At 43.5% G+C, this 18,622-nt stretch overlaps 1 protein-coding gene and 1 pseudogene across 2 annotated transcripts in view; both read right to left on the reverse strand.

The window, feature by feature from the left end:
- Fam189a1 (family with sequence similarity 189, member A1) overlaps positions 1-18,622 on the reverse strand; it is a 400,438-nt gene that overhangs the window by 134,736 nt on the left and 247,080 nt on the right. The window lies entirely within an intron of this gene.
- On the reverse strand, positions 4,566-4,698 carry Gm51521 (annotated as a pseudogene).

Here is an 18,622-nt window from a genome sequence, read left to right on the forward strand (position 1 = left end):
CCACACACTGGGAATGTCCTGCTGCGATGAGAAACAAGCAAGGACCCTCATGCCCACACTTCCCTGGAGGACCAGACAGTGGAGACAGAAAAAAGAAAGAAAAGCCAGATATATCCCAAAAGAAATGATTTTGTTCTTCAAACAACTTAGTATAGGCAGAGATTTCAGAAGTAATACAGTTAATAACTAGATGTATTAAAGTGCTAGGATATAAAAGTTAATATGCATACACCAGTTTTATATCTATTTTCTCATAACAAACAGAAAATGGAGTTAAAAAATATGTGGTACATTTTTTTTTCTAAAAACTGAATGCAATAATATGGCTTAATGGGGCTGCCTGATTTTTCAACGAGGAAGCAGGGACTATTGCTCCATTTTCAAATGTGATCTAATTTTGGGACATGGTTTGAGTAACAGCATGTGGCAGAGGTTATATTTGTGCATGTCTGGGGCCCAGGCCTCTAGAGGCTGGCACTGTTTGCTTGTGTCCTCTGGAAGGGCCTTGGCGGTTTCCAGTATCACAGACAGAAGCCCTGTCTAGACCAGGAGCTGAGTGATGACTGGCTCCCCCAACTCCCAAGGCCACTAAGTCCACTAAGCTTTCCCAGCCCCCATCAATGAGTGACTGGAAGCAGGACTAACAGAAGAAAACCACACCGAATCATGAGGAATGTTAGGCTGGTGCTGTCTCAAGTCACTGACTCTTGCAGTGGTTTGAGGTACAGAAGTAGATAAGTAGTTTGAAGTACAGCACCAGCATGCACACCACACACACACACACACACATACAACATACCATACATATCACATACCATATGCCACACACACATATACTATACACATACATACCTTACACACACACATATATACCATATACACTACAGACCACACACATAAACACACTATACCGTACATATATACTACATACACATGACACACACTACATACAAACTACACAGCACATACTACACTACACACACACATACATACACACCATACCATACATACATCATATACACACAACACAAACCACACATACACACACATACATGCTCACTACACATATACCATGCATACACCACAAACACACACACCCCACACATCATATACATACATATAGCATAGACTCACACACCCCCACAATACACAAACACCCACCACATACCATATACACTACATATACAGATGAACATATAATACATAAAATATAATCCACCATACACACATACCACACATACACTACATACAACACACACACTCCACATACCACATACCATATACACTATACACACACATACACACAACAGCACACCATATATGCACATATACCATAGACACATACCCCATGAACCTTAGACATGCACACACAATATACCACACACACACAAACACACACACTTACTTTAAATTAGACATATAGCTAATGAAAAATAATGCAAGACTCAGAACACGGTAGACCATTAGTGAAGGTTCAAGAAGGCCTGACTAGAAGGCTCGCTCCACTCAGGGTGACAGCTGTGCTCATTCTAGTCTCTGGCTCCATCCCAGTCCCATCAATGTTTCCAGAAGGGTTTCTTCCCAGAATTTTACAAACTATGACTCTGAGCCTGTCTGACAACGTAGAGGACAGAATAGCTGGACGCTGTCAATGAGCACAGTGCTGATGGTGCGAGCAGAGACTTCTGAAGCTACCTACAGGTATTGAAACAATGAGGTTTTACTCAAGAGTACCTGAAAAGATCAACAATTCAAACAATGAACCTAGAGAGTAACCTAGGACACAGGCTACATCATTTGTCACCAAATCGCAGTGCACAGCTGTGGGGAAAGGACTTTCTCTTCAGTAAATAGTCCCGGATCCACTCAGTGAATCTATGAAAAGATGAAACTGTGCTTTTGAGACTGTCAGAACTGAGTCTTGGTTCTTCGTGTGGAAAGGAAGCTGGTGATGCTCTCTGACACCAGGGGACAAATCCCGGTCATCTTGAGATAAGAGCAACTTCTTTTAAATCATAATACCACCAAGACTACACTGAAGTGGAAAGGCAGGCTCTTAAAGGTAAGACATGTATGCGTGTGTTTCTGCATTAGGGTGCATGTGTGTGTACGTACATGAATATCCAACAAGCCACGGAAGCAGACAAAGTGTTCATTTCGAGAAAACACAATTATTAAGAAAAATGGATTTTGCTGACAGGACCCTGATATAGCTGTCTCCTGTGAGGCTATGCCAGTGCCTGGCAAATACAGAAGTGGATGCTCACAGTCATCCATCGGATGGAACACAGGGTCCCCAATGAAGGAACTAGAGAAAGTACCCAGGGAGCTGAAGGAGTCTGAAGGAACAACAATGTGAACTAACCAGTACTCCCAGAGCTCGCGTCTCTAGCTGCATATGTAGCAGAGGACAGTCTAGTTGGCCATCAATGGGAGGAGGCCCTTGGTATTGAGAAGATCATATGCCCCAGTGCAGGGGAATCCCAGGGCCAGGAAGCAGGAGTGGATGAGTTGGGGACCAGGGGAAGGGGGGAGGGCATAGGGGATTTTCGGAGAGGAAACTAGGAAAGGGGATAGCATTTGAAATGTAAATGAAGAAAATATCTAATAAAAAAAAAGAAAAATGGAAACAACACAATGGAAATTGGGCAAGGTCTTCAACCAACAAGGTATCCAAATCTTTAATAAATATGAAGAGAAGAGACATTTGGTTTCATTAACACAGGCAAGGACATTATTTACCTTTTTGTATCATCTTCCACCCAACATTTGAGTAAAGCTTCAGGAGAGTGTGAACCTTGCCTGTTTTATTCCTTGTTGTTAGGCAGAACATCGAGAGCGTTTCCTAGTGTACGGGTGCACAATACTTTACAGAGTTACGACAGCAGCCCCAGACAAATCCCAGGGGTTATTTTTTCTCTTGAGCCTTGAACTTGCACACTAGAGCCCCCATCAGTCCCTTGCCACTGTGGAGACTTGTAGCCAGCTTCACAGGAGTCAAAGACAGCCAAGGGCAGTTATGCTGAGCAGGTAAATAGCAATCTCACACTCCTCTCCATAGACTTCTGCTCCATCGCAAGAAATGGGGAAGACCCATGTGCGCCTAACATCCACAAATGCTCATGTACTTCCAGCCTTCTTTACAGTAGGTAACTGGACATGTGTAGGAGGCAAGTCTCACCTCTGCTTGGGCACACTCACCATTAGGGTGACTTCCTCTATGCCTTTCTACCCTCCAGCAGCAGATCTGGGAGCCAAAGGTAATGAGCAGACCCCTTTTTAAAATTTTTCTATTGATGCTCTTTGAGTTTCTCATCATACACCCGAGTCCCAGTCACCTCCCTGTGCCTTCATATTCACCCTATGCCCTTGCAACCTCCCCAAATAAAACACACACACACACACACACACACACACACACACGCACGCACACACACACACACACACTTACAAAGCATAGAACATATCTAATCATGGAAACTGTAGAATGTCACAGTGTGTCCCACAGTATATCCCTCGGTCCACACATTTTCACTTGCAAAAGGTCATTGTAATGAGTCATCGGTCTGTTTCAAGATGTCTGGCTTATGTGACACCATTAGTACTGGACCTTTACTGGGCTTCCTCCTGGTTGTTGCCCTGAGTCATGGAGATTTTGAAGCTCTGGATCAGCAGAATTGGCCCTTTCATGAGTCCCAACTGTTCACAGATGATACAGATTTGGGGTGGGTCAACTCAGAGATCTGGGCCCTGGTAGTAGCAGAGCTGGTCTGCTTGCAGGCTCTCCTTGGTCAGCACCATCACAGGCAACCTCTCCAGCACTGCTCTACTCTGGCTAGACCACCCTGCGCTGTCATTGGGGGCAGCAAGCAGGGTCAGGCTCTCCTGCTCTCATGGTCTCAAGGCCAGTATACCTACTCCCTAGCCACCAGGGTGGGTCAGCTCCACAGGGATGTCCCCATGTTCTTTAGTGGTGATATGAGCCCTGGACATTGACCCTTGCTGTTGCATAGTCATGGAACCAGACATGGCCCTCAGTGGCAGCTTGGACTGGAAACTCACCATGGCCACGGGTGGCAGAGCTGCCCACTCACAATAGGCTACACACCTCCATCCTCGAGTCTCCAGTTCCATCTCTCTTCACAATGCTCAATCTACTCCACTTTTCTTTCTCTCCCATCTGTCCACCACATACTCACACATCATGGTGGTTCCTGCTGCACACTGGCCATGCATCTGGCAGGCCCCTGGGTGACATCCTTTGGCAAGGGATGGCTATGGCCTGTCTGTGTAGTGGGCAGGTCTAGAGGGCAGGTCTGTATAGTATGGTGATTTATAGGTCTCTGTCTTTCTCCTTTAATGCTGTACTTTGTGGTAGAAGGCAAGGAGGGCTCTGTGTGCCTATGACCCGCCTGTGGGTGGGGAGGAGGACAGGTCTGTGGGCTTCTTTCTCACCCACATCGCATGGCAGAGTGGAACACAGGTATCTGCTGGCTTGCTCCTCTTGAGCTGCATCGATCTGCTTTGCTTTGCTTTGCTTTGCTTTGCTTTGCTTTGCTTTGCTTTGATGTCTCCTAAGCATAAAACAGCTTTGGCCACCAAGCCAGACATCAAGCTAGGATGAACAAAGGACTGCCATCTGCTCTGCCCCTGACTGATATGAGAGCACCACCACCAATAAGGTGTTTCCAGGGGGCAGGCAGGACTTTCCAATGGAAGCAGTCTCCTGGGCTCTCTGGCCATGCAGGGGAAAGCTGCCCTGCAGGCTCAGGGGAGCTTCCGAGGGTTTTCGGTTACTGCAGTACAGACTTCCATGCTATTGGGCAGCTCCCTCCTGCCTCAGCTAGACTTGGCATCCCTAGGCTCTGATGTAGCAGTCTGGTTTTTCACTGGACTCACACGGGTCAAGTTCATTGCTGTATTAAGGCGGGCCATAGGTACACGGAGCCTGGCCAATCACCACCATGCACAGCATGGGGGGAGGAAGACAGAGACTCTGAGCGGTGTTCTCACTTATCCCAGACTGTAAACCAATCTTTTAGTGTTTAAGCTCCCTTCAGCCAGCTGCTGACTAATTCCAGAGCCTCTGTAAGACCAGGATTCAGGCAGTCAGATTCCTCCTGGTACCAAGCTTCTCCCTCCGCCCCCAGCAGGGTGAGAAGGCAGAGAGAAGCCCACCCAGTCACCACACAGTGGCTGCTGACATTTCCCATCTGTCCTTTTCCTTAGAGACTTTCAATCTTTCTCCTTTTGTTCTTTTAATGTCATTTTAATGTCCTTTGTTCCTCGATCTTAACTCACATCATCTAATTTTAATTGTGTTTCGGGAAGGGTGGCTATAAAAAGACATATTTGTCGAGGGTGTGTTTACTTTGAATACGCATTGTAACTGTTGCTAATACCAGCACATCTTTTTGGCTTACGAGGGGTCCTTTTCTTCCCAGAAGTTCAAAGCACATTTTAAATGTCAGGTTGAAGAACAAAAGGAAAATGTCATTATTACCATTTTAAAGTTAGATAAAGTGAAACCTCATGAGACCCAAGAGGCCGCCACCACCTCGGCTGCCATGGCTGTGGTGCAACCTGCTATTCCCAGGTCAGGGTCTCCTACTTTTCCACTGAGGTCCCCGTTGTGAGTGTGCCATTTATATTCCTTTGGGAACTATTTAAAATTACAGTTATTTATCTATTATGTATGGGGGGAGGCAGGCATGTGCCACAGCTGGAGGGCAAACTTTGGATCTGGTTTTCTCCTTCTACCATGTGGGTCTCGAGGACCAAACAAGGACTTGTCAAGCAAGTGCCTTACCCACTGAGCCATCCTACCTGCAGACTACCGCATTGAGACCTCAGCATAAAGTTGTGCATCCTATGGCTCGTTCCCAATGATGAGGGCCATTAGGGTGAGCTGCCAAGGGGAAGGTAGACCTAAGTGTGCAGCTGAGACTGGATTGGAGGGGAAGAGCCCCACGGCCCCACAAAGGGGAAGTGGGCAGATGGTTTTTCTTTGGCTGCCAAGCCTACCGTCCTGAGTGGATCAGTGGACAGATCGTTAGACTTTGCCTCCTTCCTTTGTCTTTGCTGCCTGGGAGACAATTAGCTACATAGAAACAATAATGGCCAAACTTTAGGAACAAAATTATGCAGACCACTACAATCTCCCGAGAGGAATTACTGTGAATGACTTGAAGAAATAAGATCTCCTTTTTCACTAGGAGACTGAGTGTGTATCATGTACACTTATCCAAAAATCAATGAACATGGCAGGGTGTTCCCACCCCAGGTGCCAGAGCAGTGTCTGTGAGTAGACAGTTCATCCTGGGGAGAGACAGCCTTAGTCTGTGAGGCTGTAGGAGCCTTCCTGGTTCCTGGCCCACTGGTCTCCTGTGGGCGGTGTAGAGATACATGGCATTAGCCAGGCTGGAGGGGTTCATGGGATCCCACCCAAGGAACCAAGAGGTCACTGGAGCCACACTATCTGGAGGGGAAAGAGGAGGCCAGGCATGGTGACAGGAAACAATTTGTGAAGGACTTCCAATTTGATTTCATTCCAAGAACACTGAAAACAGTAAGTCACTCATGACAGGACCTTGTAAACGTATTTCTGACTTCCATCGTAAGTGGCTAATGACCCTGCCTCTGCCTCATCTGCAGTGTAAACTCTAGTATTAGGCTAGAGTTGGGAATCAAGGACAACAGGGATCAGAGGGTGGCTGGGACAACATGAGGAATGTGGTGCAGACAACTAAATTCCCCAAGACTGGGAAGGCAGAGCCAGGTAGGATCCTACAATGGCAGTGACTAATTGTGTCAGTGTCCCACAACCAACTGGAAGACTTCACAAGGTGCCTATGCAAAGCAACATCCACAGATACACAATTTAGCACAAAAATTTAACATTATCCATTTATGTTCTTCATCCAACTACCCAACGGCCTCAGTAGAATAAACACTACCGCAGGGCATGGTGGCGCACGCCTTTAATCCCAGCACTTGGGAGGCAGAGGCAGGCGGATTTCTGAGTTCAAGGCTAGCCTGGTCTACAGAGTGAGTTTCAAGACAGCCAGGGCTATACAGAGAAACCCTGTCTCGGAAAAAAAAAAAAAAAAGGAGGGCTCTACTGGCAGACTGCCCTTGTCCTTGATATTCTTGTGCCTTGGATCTTCTTGCCAGCCATAAAGAGTTTGAATTCACCAAGCCTCCAAAACCCCATGAGCCAATCCCTTCAGATGACCTTTTTGTATGCATGTCACACACACACACACACACACACACACACACACACACACACCCTTGACTCTCTATCTGGAACCTCCTGATCAATATAAACTGATCCAGATAAGAGATGCTGATGGCTCGGACTGGGACTAGCACGGAAGGAAATAAGAAATGACAGATGATAAGTGATGTTCAGGCTTTCAAAAGCCTAGATGAGAGGACAAGAGGAACAGAAAGGTTGAAATAAAACTTAATAAAGAATAAACTTTAATAAAATAAAAAAAACTTAATAAAGAATATAGTCAGCCTTCTATATTAGCAAGTTCTGCTGTCACACACTCAGTCAAACCTGAGCTGAAATACTGGGGAAAAATGCATCTTTAAAGAACTATAAAGACTTCACCTATGTCATTACTCCCTCAGCTAATACTACAGAACAGTCATTACATAGCGTACACACACACACACACACACACACACACACACACACACACACACTAAAGAGTCGGAAGCCATCCAGAGATGATGCAAGGTACACAGAGACAGCGTGAAGAGGTTCTGTGAAAACACTACTCACCTTACAAAAAGGGACTCAGGAATCAAAGGATTCTGATATCCATGGGATGTCTCAGAACTAATTCCCTCACAATACCCTCCATGATAACTATACTGAAAAAGAGAGCCTTATAAAAAGCTATGGAGTACCTACTCTCAAAAGAACAAGAGGTATTATGAACCTATAAGAAAATAAAATCCCCAAACTGTACAGAAAACTACAAAATGTAATTTTTAGAAATGCAAATAAAAATAATATTTAAAAGATTTATATACTATGTTTAGTGAATAGACAATCAGATGATTCAAGGCCATAGTAAATTCGGGGCCACTCTGGGTTACCTAGTGAGACATTGTCTTTAAAAACCTATAACATGAAAGTTCAGTAATGCAAATTAAAATGACAATTGGGCTAGGCTATGTGTCAGTCAGTGTCCTAGTGGTGCGTAAGGAAATACTGCACACTGGCTTAAGAGCACAGAGCATCCATTAGCACAGAAATGGAGAAAAGTCAGGGCTTTTGCTATAGATGCATGGGTTAAACTGTCTTCAGGACCACTGGGTAGAGTTTATGGCCAAGGCATTAGAGGACTCCACAAACCAGGTTTTAATGCTATACACCATGGAGTCACAGGTAACAGACACAACTAGAACAGACAGCTATCATTCATCTACCATGATGTTCTGAATTACTTCTGCTCACCAAGCTTGAAGGGCCCAGAGGAAAGTGCTTGTATTCTGGGTCCCCCAAGGTTGCAGTAACATGATGTACAGAAAGGCCGTAGAAAGACCAGATTCCCAGAAAATACAGCTTCAGTTAGTGGCATCAAAACTGACTTCAGCTGAACTGTATCATCCCTGCCATTTGGGCTCACATATGCATTTAATAGATCCAGGGTAGCCACCGCATAAATAACTGCCATAGAAAATGCAGAGCTGGGAAAGGGGAGTCAGCTTTCTTCAATGGTGTGACCCCTGCTAGATCAACCACATTCTAGGGCAACGGGATCTCTTTGAGTTCAGGGGTAGCTTGTGCTATGTTACATAGAGACTTCCAAGCCAGTCGGGGGCTACTTGGTGAGATACTGTCAGAAGGAGGAGGAAGAAGAGGAGGAGGAGAAGGAGGAGGGGGAGGTGAGAAGGAGGAGGAGAAGGAGGAGGAGAAGGAGGAGATGGGAAGGGGGAGAAGGGAAAGGGGAGAGAGGGGGAAGAGGGAGAAGGGGAGGGGAAAGAGGAGAATGAGAAGAAAGAAGGAGACTGAGAAGGAGAAGACAAGGAAAAGGAGAAGGATGAAAGAGAAAAGAAATGTAAGAAAGCAAACACAACCCAGGTTTTGCTGAGATATAGCTCAGTAATAAAGTGTTTTCTCAGAATGTATGAGGCCCAAGGATCAGCCTTCAGCAACACACACACACACACACACACACACACACACACACACACACACGCAGTTTGTTGTAGCAGGCATGATGGTACATATTTGTATTCCAAATACTTGGGAAGTGGAGTTACATAGTAAGGTTCATAATGAGTTCTAGGCCAGTTGGGCTACATGAGCCCCTGTCTCAAATACAGAAGAAGGAAGAGGAGGAAGAAGAGGAAGAAGAAGAGGAAAAAGAGGAAGAAAAGAAGAAGAGAGAGAAGAGGGTAGTATGAGAACACAATATTTGTATTGTTTTTATCAGCTCCTTGTACATTTCTCACCAACAATGACTATCAAATGTAAAGAAATGACTACTTTAGAAGTCATCCTGCAGACTGCTTTCTGCTCTGATGGAATGAACTCATCTCCCACTGCCAGCACTTGGCAGAAAAACGAGGCATCGCTTTCCTAGGTTGTACAAAAGCCCATCTCTCAAGAGCCAGAAAGCATGCATTTCAAGCTGTCTGAGTTTTCTGCCACATGCAATGCACATATTACAGGATACAGCAGAAGGAAGTTGAGCCCAGGCAGGGCCACATATCTCACTGAGCCTGGTTAGGGGGACCACTGAGAGTATCACTGTTCATAAGAAAGGACTTTATGGAGAAACATATTAGAATGAAGGAACTATGTAAGCAAGCTCTAGGAATCTTCAGAGCTAATTATTTTCTAGACCCAAAGATGCACACATCAGAGTAAGATCCTCAAGGACTTGCAGAACACATTCAAGAGCTGTGCTATGAAACAGGGATTCTAGCCACAAAGAAACAGCATCCATACTCTTTAACACTCAGCCAACTGCCCAGAAAGCCATGCCTTAAAGTAGGTCACCTGATCCTTGGGGAAAGAGTGGCTAGCAAACTGCCACAGATGAGTCAAATATGACCTGCTGACCAACTATTGTAAAGCCTGTAGCTAGATAGAGCTTTTATATCTGAGTGAAGAAATATATATAGTGGATACCATGAGTGGTTCCCAATACTGGCCATTTATAATAGGTTTTACAACCTTTGATTAGACCCATTGAAATAAATCTTAGATATTCAACCTTGGCAATCCTTGGCATGACAGGTGCTATAGCCAGATAGCCAGCAAAGGGGTTTTGAAACAAACCCTTAGAGACCAAATCACAACAAAAATGGAGAACTCCCCTTCCCTCCAAAAAAGACAAAAGAGGCCACAGAAACAAAAATTGACAGATATGATTAGATCAAACTAAAAAGCATCTGTACAGTGACGAAGATAATTCATAAAGAAAACCTACAGAACATGGTAGAAAATACTCATCAGAAAAGGATGAACACCCAGAGTCATAAGAGACTAACAGCATAATTATAGTAATCACAATCATCTGATTCAAACAGGCAAATGATCTAAGTATACATTTCCTACAAGTGGCCAACCAGCTCTGGAACACTTGTTTAGCATCAATAACCACAATGGAAAAGCTAAGACCACACTGCTCCATTCAGAAAGGTAAGGAGAGAGAGAGAGAGAGAGAGAGAGAGAGAGAGAGAGAGAGAGAGAGAGAGAGAGAGAGAGAGAGAGAAAGAGAGAGAGAGTGTGTTCCTGTATGTGAAAGGTAGAGATATAAATTAGTATGGTCTTTACAGAAAACAGGATGCATATGCGTCAAGAAGTGTAAGTAGAACTACTGTAAGACTCAACAAGCCTGCCATAGGGTAGCTCCACAAAGAGAGGAAATCCATACGGCACACAGGCCCCCCTAAAGACTTGTTTATGGCAGCATGATTCACAATAGAAAAGATGCATACATGGCCAAGCCAAGATTCCATCAACAGATACGTGGATATAGGCAGTGTGACACTATATATACTCAAATGGAACGTTAGTCAGCCCTATAAAGCAGGACTCTGCCATGTCCAGCAACACGGATGGGATGGCAACACACTATGTCAAGTGAAGTAGGCAGGCCCAGGAAGATAATGTCTCAGGTCCTCATTCCTGTAGGAAATCTTAAACAGTGGATATGAGTGAAGAATACCAGAGGTGGGGAAGGAAGGGAAGAGAAACAGAGGGGACAGTGAGTACAAGGCTCCAGGCGCATTAGAGGCACAAACTTTAATGTTCTATTCCTGTACAGGACAGTGACTGTTATTTATATCAATCAGTTGCAAATTTAGTTAGGATTTTGAATAGTCTCATTCCTCAAAGACAAAATGTTTGGTGTTGATGGCTAGGCCAATTATCTGTTCTGAGGGTTATAAGTTGTATACAAATGTTGACATTTCATGGGACACTCCATAAATAAATACAGCTGTAATCTATTGATCAAAACTACAATAAGAGCTACTTGGTTGCCCACCACAGCTATATGGTAAGACCCTCTTGCTGAAGACATGATACATGTTGGTTGCTATATAAATTGATGACAGAGAAACCAAGCAAGAACTAATCTGGAAAGCCCCTTCCTTCTGTTCAGCTTTCATAAAACCACTAGACTGTCCCAGCCATGGACATGTTTCAATAAATACTGACCGACTAAGCAAGATGTGTCTGTTATAATCGTGGTATAACTGTTATGGGGCTAACCAATGTTTCCAAATGAGAGAATTCACGCCTAGTACTGTAAGCCTACTTAGAAGCCATGGCTGGGAAGTTCATAGGCCCTGTTGGAGACCTTACTACTGTTGGGTTTTGCTAAATGGACATGCCAAGCTGCCTTCAACATATTTGTATGTTTATCCACAGATTAGTGCTACTTTCCATCTTGTTCAGAGAAGCTCCTGCCTGCAGTGGACATCAGTCAGTATTGAGCGGTATACATGGTCAAAGTGCTGAGAATGAGTGGCTGTCAGGTGCACTGCCCTAAATATGGCATTAATATCAACACACTCTCCCCTCCAGCTACTGCTCAAGGAACACTGTGAAAGGTGGTGATGGGGGGCTATAAAGACTGTATTATCTGAAGAATGTGGAGGGACCCTGAGAAATGCTGTCTTCCAGACACAGTGTGGCCATTGCACCCATGAGAGATCATGCCCATCAACACTCTGGCTTGGATGAGGGCGGGCTCATGAGCTTCTGCTCACAGCTGAGTCGCTGCTGGCAACTGATAGCCACTAGAGAGGAGAATTTAACTTTTCTTCATGGTGTGGCCTCTGATTGGTTGCTCAGGTGGATAGTCCTACACTCTTACAAATTCTGGCGAAACTAATTGGATTTAATGTTTGCTTGTTTTGTAGAAGAGAAGATGAAGGTCAGAGGGGAAAATATTTGGTGGAAGGATCCAGAAGGAGCGGGAGAAGGGATTCTGGTAGAATATGATTGAGGTACATTGTATACATGCATGAACTTGTTAAAAGATTAAAAAATAAATAAAAATAATGAAACAAGAACACGAGACAAAGCTCAGGGATAGAGCTGCTGCCTAATGTGCAAGGCTCTGGAACTGGCTCCTGTCACTGAAGGTGAATAAATGTATAAGAAATTACACAATGGCATATGTTTATAAAAACTCAGTGTAGATATAGATATAGATATAGATATAGATATAGATATAGATATAGATATAGATATAGATATAGATATAGATATAGATATATGCTCACACACACATATATGGTTAGATAAGGTTAAAAGTATGTTTGGGGTTCTGGGCTCAGTTTTTTAAAGTGAAAAACAATGAAAATAAAGGTTTTTTTTTAAAAGACAAAGGAGAAAGCAAAGAAATATTTTTCATGTCAATATTAAGCTCTTTTTTCTATATATTTTTTAAAACATGGATTTAAAACTTTTTTGAATAACACTGCCCTAACCATCTTTGGCCTGAATATTAGAACCCCTCTTTCTACAAACTAAAACAAAGATCTAGGAAAAGGTCACAGGAAATGAATAGACTTCTTCATTTTAAATTTTTAATTTTTTTTCAAAAATGCTACATGTATGCATGTTTTTGCTTCCATGTATATGTGTGTACCACATGTACCAGGTACCCATGGAAGTAAGACCAGGACACCGGCTCCCCTTGACCTGGAGTTACAGTCAGTGGAGACATACCTGAGAGATAGAATGCAAAAATCAAATTGCCCAGAGCTAAAGGATGGCTGTTGTTAGACACTGAAAGCAGAGGAAGGACAAATCTGACATGAACCCTGACAGAGGACATAAAAAAGAATTATTCTCCCTTGTGTTTCATAAAGACAGCATAAACTCTGGCAAAGATCCATGGTAAAGGAAAATTACATAATCATTTTCTCTTTTGTGAACCTAGATTCAAAAATCCCTAACAAACCTTAACAAATATGGCTTAAAAAACATTAAGAGAGAGGAGAAAAAAGGAAAGTAATATTCATGTAAATTGGAGATTTGTACAAAACAACAACAACAACCAAAAAAAAAAAAAAAACCCATCATGACCCTGTAAGATTGGAGTCAGCGAGCTTTATTTGCCTAAGGCAGCTTTAAGGAATACTTTATGATCCTCCAAACTGAAGACCAGTGTAGAATGATGCTCTGCGGAGCATCCAAATGAACTTGGTATAGGTGCTGTGGCTGCTGGCGGCAGAGCAGTCCTAATTTGCATGTCTGAAGTCTAAAATGCTAACGTTTCAAACTGGAAACTTCCTGGGTACCAATATGACATCACCAATGGAAAATCCCTCCCCTGACCTCATGCGACAGCTCCATCAAATGCAGGGGCAGCAAGAATGCTATATAAATTGATGTTCATGCTCTGTGGATGTGGCACATATGAAATATAAATGATGTTTGTATTTACACTTGAGTTTTACCAAGATTCTTATTATCTGTCTAAAGTCTTCCAAAGTTCAAACAAAATTTGAAATCTGAAATACTTCTGGTCCTATGCATTCTGGGTAAGAGTAAGCTGACCTGTACTCACTTGGCTTTTCTCATCCTTGTGAATTCTGCTGCTCAGGAATTCTCAGAGGCAAAATGGTAACTTGTCTGCTCCATCGTATCTGTTCGGTGGCCATGGTGCTCTGCTACCACTCCAGTCTCCTCTTACCATCTGCTCACAGGCTCTTTGAGTTTCTAGCCTGTTCCTCCAATTCTCTAGGAAGCATCTTGCCACAAAGCCTTCAGGTCTGTTCTCCCTTCCATCTAGAGCCCTCTGAACCCAGACATCCACCAGGCTGGACATTCAAGATGCCTCTCAGAAAGCTTTCCTTGGTCAACCTGTGAGAGACTGAGTCTTCTCCATCCCCCGGAAGCTCCCTATAGTCTTTCTGCCTTTAATCACTTCACATAATCTAATCGTCTGAACAATTTTTTGTTCCCTGGTTGTATAGGTATTCCCTCCAAACTGAAATAGTCTACCGTGAGGGAGGTTCATTGAGACTCAGGAAGTGAATCACACTTATTCCCAAGTCTTAGGAAGTTCCTGAAATCTGTAGGATTAATGAGTCCTCCCAAGGCAATATAAATAGGGATAACTGTGGGTGAGAAGAGAGTTGTTGTCCATTGTAGAGTGGGAGTGTTGATGATGAATCTGCTGACAGTCCACCACATTCCTGTAGTTAACCCCTTCTCAGGCTCCTGTAAGTAAACCCAACACCCTTACTGGTTCACTAAGTTAGATTTGGGCGGAGCTGTTTCTTTACTCTGTCATCAGTGCCCTATCTGGGGACATTTATTAACCTCTCCCAAGGAATAATTACACAAGCCCCAGTGTTTTCTTAGTCACAATGCAAGCTTTACAAAGACAGCTAGCTATGTTGCACCTGATTTGTTCATTGTCAAATTCCGTGAGCCAGGCTGTCTTTCTGGGTGTGGTGTCTCATACCTAGAATTCCAGTACTCTAAAGGGTATGAGTTCAAGGCTAGCCTCCGGACTCTGCACAAAACCAAACCTTATCAACCAACCAACCAACCAACCAACCAACCAACCAACCAACCCCCTTGTTTTTTTTGTCAAAACAGTGGCTAAAAAGACAGCTGAATGAGTAAAAATTCAAGGTATGGTCTCTGATCTCACACAGCAGGAGATCACTGGCTTCAGGACCTTAGACAGAACAGAGTCCACCCTCTGTATTCAAGGGAGAATAAAAACCAGAACTTTCCAAATAGCAAAACTGGAATTTATTGCATGCAGAGCACCAAGCCCTCAGGACTATGGTGATGTATACGCAGGCCTTGCTCAGGCCACACCAAGTCACATAGCCACTGTCATGCCCAACACTGGCTGGATAAGCACCCCACTTCCTGTGTCACTCAGGGGCTGTGTAGTTAGGCCCCAGAGAATGCATCTGTAATGACCTGCACAGGCTTCTCACATTGTCATTCCTAAGAAACACTACATATCAACTCTCCATGTGGAGTTTACATGGTATGGATGTTACAAGTAATCTAGATAGGCTGTACAGTGTATGGAAGAAGGCTGAGGGCCACACAAGGACACTATGCCATCTTTCACAAGGGACATGAGCTTCTGAGCATCTATCACAGGGGTGCTTGCCACCCTCCCAGGATACTGACGGATGGCTGCATATGTGGCTGTTCAGAAGAATGGGTGACACTGTGCAGGTATGAACAATCACCACTATCTATTGTAAAAAGCAAGTTATGGAGCAGATGCTGCCAGGTCACTTTTGTTTCCATTAGAAAACAATTTGTATATGAATAAGTGTGTAGATACAAAATCACCAGAGATTTCCAGGAGCAGACAAAGCCACTATTCATAATAGAGATGTTCGGGAGGATTGGAGTAGAGGTGTCATACTGGCCTTACACCATTATTGGTTATTTTGCATTTTTCTGCACAGTTGGAATTTGCTAACTATGTCTCTTACTTTTTTTTTTATTAAACTATCAATATTTTTTTCCTGGTAAGATTATAGGCTACTTAAAAAGAATTTTTCCTTTGTAGTTTTTGCTACTCACTGTTATAAAAATAGAGGCTAGAGGCTAGAGGCACTCTTATTTAACAGAATTCGAGAAAAGCATTGTTAGTTTTTAGGAACTTCCTTGACGTCCCGAGAGAGTTTCATTTATCAAATAAAGCTTCTATCTGAGAAGGCAAAAATACATTTTCTGTATCCTCAATGTTTTCAGCCACAGGAATCTCAGATATTCAGAGCACTTGGTTCTGAAAACCGTCTGCTCTTCTGTAATTCTCCTGCAATTTACAGTGTAACAGCATTGACAGGGGAAAAAAATGTTTAGCAAATGGATGTGGTTTAAAGTCTTTTATGGTGAGTCTGTATGTCTCCAGACATTACCTTCGTCTGGGTACTGGCATTGGTGTTGAGTCAATGAATGACTCAGCAGAGTAGAATTTTGGAAATGCTGGTCTGATAGTCCAAATGGTCTCTCCCACCCAGTTCACCTGTCGGAACCTAATGCAGAATACAACAGTTTTAAGAGGTGATTCGGGGTGGGGGGTAGTGATTAAATCATGCTCTGTCACTGACCTGACAGTCATGCCTCTAAAACAGAGGCTTGGGGGAACCTCCCTGACAATGTGTATGCAGAGCAGTAAAAGACCATCCTGGGCCAGCAAGATGGCTCAGTAAGAAAGGGGCTTGCTGCCAAGTTTGAAACCCTGAGTTCATTCTATAGAATCTAGACAGTGAAGGAAAAAAAAAAAAAAAAAAAAAAAAAAAAAAAAACCAACCATGCACACACATGCATGCACTACAAGTATTTGTAATTCAAGAAAAAAGAAAAAACAACCCCTGGAGCAGAGACCTTCACCAGCCCCTAAAGCTGCTGGGATTTTAACCTTACGCTTCTGAGGCTCTCATAATGTAAGCAGTCAGTTTAAATGACGTATATATTACCCAGTCTCGGGCATTTCGTTATCATAGCTGGGATGAGCTCAGACATCCAGGATCATGTTTAACTGTGCATATTTAAGCTCCATGCGCGGTGTTCATTTTTCCTTGTGCATTTGTATTTCTTTGTTTGCTCAGCTATGGAACAATTTCACCTCAACCCTACACTACAAATGTCTGAGATGAGAATTTGGTGAGAGATTCTTTTCTAATACCATGAGAAAAAAAATGGGAAAACAGCTTTGATAGAAGCCTTCAGAAGAAATTAATTTGGATAAGATAGCCCAGATAAAAACACTTGCCACTCAAACCTGTGGACCTGAATTCCACCCCTGGAGTCCGTGGTGGAACTGACTCCTGCAAGTTGTCACCTGATCTCCACAGACGAAATCTGAACATGCACACCCTGTGAATATGTGTGTGCACGTACACACATGTGCACACACACACATACACCACACACAGATTAATAATGAATTAAACTTTCAAAAAAGAAGTGTATTTAATTACTAACATTGAGACTACAATATGCTACTGTTTATAAGGACTCCATCCATCTTTTTACATTCAACTGAGAGCTATGAAGGCCCTGCTCACTGCCTTGTAGTAAGTGGTGATGCTGTTGGGACAGAGAGGTTCAGACCCCATTGTCTAAAGACACTTAGCTCCTTTATACTAATGTAGCAATATCTTCAGCAAGCTGACGGCAAATGAAAATTAATTTCACTGCAAGTTGATAAAGCGGAGTCCATTAAAAGCTAGACTACTTTAGATTAGATTTCCAAATGAATGAGACGAGAGCCCTCACAATGGCTCCAAAATGGGCATATTTATAACCTTGCCCTGCCTGCCAAATATAATTACATCTTTTCCCTGCCAACCATTTCAACTCATTTCACAGCAAGGAGAGAGAAAGAGAGAGAAAGAGAGAGAGAGAGAGAGAGAGAGAGAGAGAGAGAGAGAGAGAGAGAGAGAGAGAGAGAACACCCTGTTGTAGACTTGTAGACAGGGTGCTCCCCACAAGAAGAGAGAATCCCTTTTGAGATCTTTGAGCAATTAGAAGGCCTGTCAACTTGGAATGTTCTGTCTTGGATTTTTCCCATGTTTCTGTGTATTTGTTTAGATATCATTTAGTATCCAAACCAATGCCACACATTTTCCGTAGCCACACAGTGGAAGGCCTCCTGCTGGGAGCTGTTTCTAATGGACCTTCAGCTGCAGCCAATCACACTGACCACCAATCTGACTGAACTCTGGCTATGGCCTCAATTCGTTTTCTCCTTTCAGCTGTTGCTGTGATAAACACCATGGCCAGCAGTAACTTGGGAAAGGAAGGGTTTATTTCAGCTTACAGGCTACATACAATCCCTCTTCAAGGGAAGCCAGGGCAGGAACTCGAGGCAGGAACCTGGAGGCAGAAACTGAAGCAGAGACCATCAAAAATGCTGCTCACTGGCTTGCTTAACTACTTTTCTCACATACCCCAGGCCCGCCTGTCCAGGGATGGCACAGGGAGGGCTGGGCTCTCCTACACCAATTACCAATTAATAAAATATCTCCAAGGCATGGACATGAGCCGATCTGATGAAGACAATTACTCAATTAAGGTTCTCTCTTCCCAGGTGTGTCAAGTGGCAACTAAAGCAAACTACAGCTATCACCCTAGAGG

This window comes from Mus musculus, chromosome 7, assembly GCF_000001635.26.
Source record: "Mus musculus strain C57BL/6J chromosome 7, GRCm38.p6 C57BL/6J".
Taxonomy (NCBI): Eukaryota; Metazoa; Chordata; class Mammalia; order Rodentia; family Muridae; genus Mus; species Mus musculus.